The sequence below is a fragment of the Cyprinodon variegatus genome, unplaced genomic scaffold (assembly GCF_000732505.1).
Source record: "Cyprinodon variegatus isolate N-32 unplaced genomic scaffold, C_variegatus-1.0 Scaffold881, whole genome shotgun sequence".
In the NCBI taxonomy this organism is placed as follows: Eukaryota; Metazoa; Chordata; class Actinopteri; order Cyprinodontiformes; family Cyprinodontidae; genus Cyprinodon; species Cyprinodon variegatus.
In genome coordinates this window covers 229839-231090 of record NW_015151334.1, presented here as the reverse complement: position 1 = coordinate 231090, position 1252 = coordinate 229839, and the positions used below count along the sequence as shown (strand labels likewise).

At 34.0% G+C, this 1252-nt stretch overlaps 1 protein-coding gene across 1 annotated transcript in view; it reads right to left on the bottom strand.

Moving 5' to 3' along the window:
• LOC107099535 (latent-transforming growth factor beta-binding protein 1-like) overlaps positions 1 to 1252 on the bottom strand; it is a 49837-nt gene that overhangs the window by 6633 nt on the left and 41952 nt on the right. The window lies entirely within an intron of this gene.

The window sequence follows — 1252 nt, the reverse complement described above, 5'->3', positions numbered from 1 at the left end:
TGTTCTACGAAATAAATGTAGTGCCCATAACATGTACCCATGACTGTCATATGTGTATATATATATATATATATATATATATATATATATATATATATATACACATTTAAGACACTTTAGCTTTCCTTGTTTTCCAGCCACTTTTGTTGATATTAGCCTTTTCCCATATTTTTCTCCGCCTCAAGCTTATGGCTTTACGATCAACTGTAAGCACTTCAGTGCAAACACACGGAACCAGTTATATCTGATATATTATATCTGACAAAATTGTTTATATATAAACGTTTTTTTTAATAAAGCATTTCAAACGTCACTATAATTGCATTTAATGGATTTTAATGCCAATTAAGGCCTTTTAAAAAAATATATATTTTTAATAACCTGTGGAAACCCTGCTTTATATTATGATCAAACATTTAAAGGGTGAAATCTAATTTTCTTTTGTGCAGAACTGTGTTTTAATTTACCAAATGTACTTGAACTAGTTAATTTACACGTTTGTGAACTGTGTTCATTTGATTAAAAAGTGAACTATGAACGTGAACTAGCTCTTTTTCATCTGTGTGAACTGGACTTTAAGCTTTTTCTTTTTATTTATGTAATGGCACAACATTGGTAGTTATGTAGAACCTTTTTCATACAGAGATGGCATGGAGCTACATCATGGCTGACCTGGGGGACTTTCCAAACTTAAGAGTTCTGTTGGCCGGAGTGTTTAGTTTTGGTCTTGTCTGATCAGAACAGTCTTCAAACAGTTAAGTTGTGTCTCCTGCATAACATTTCTATAAAGGCTATAAGACTAACAGCTGTCCTGCAGACACATTGTCATTCTAGGTGGACGTTCATGCCTTGGTTGGTGTGTAGGTGGTCCATCCTCTCACCATGCTCAGGTGATGGGGAGACGTTCAAAGCTTGAGGGTTTATTTCAGATGATGACAGATGGCAAAACTATTTAGATTAAAATGTGATTTATAGAGAATATGTCTGCTGTTAGGATAATAATCATTCATCATGTGTGAAGTTTATTACACCTTAATATTTGCTGCCTGTTGCATGTCAGAATTGATGTTTTCCACAATAGTTTATCTAATTAAAACAGTTCTTCTGTCTGGATATAGAGTTATAATCTTCATTCTGTACTTGAAAAAGATTTGGGAATGAAATGACAGCGGTGTCCTTAAAGGGATAGTTCGGGATTTTTGACATGAATCTGTATGGCATCCCCATCACCAGTGTCATGCAATCACACTGA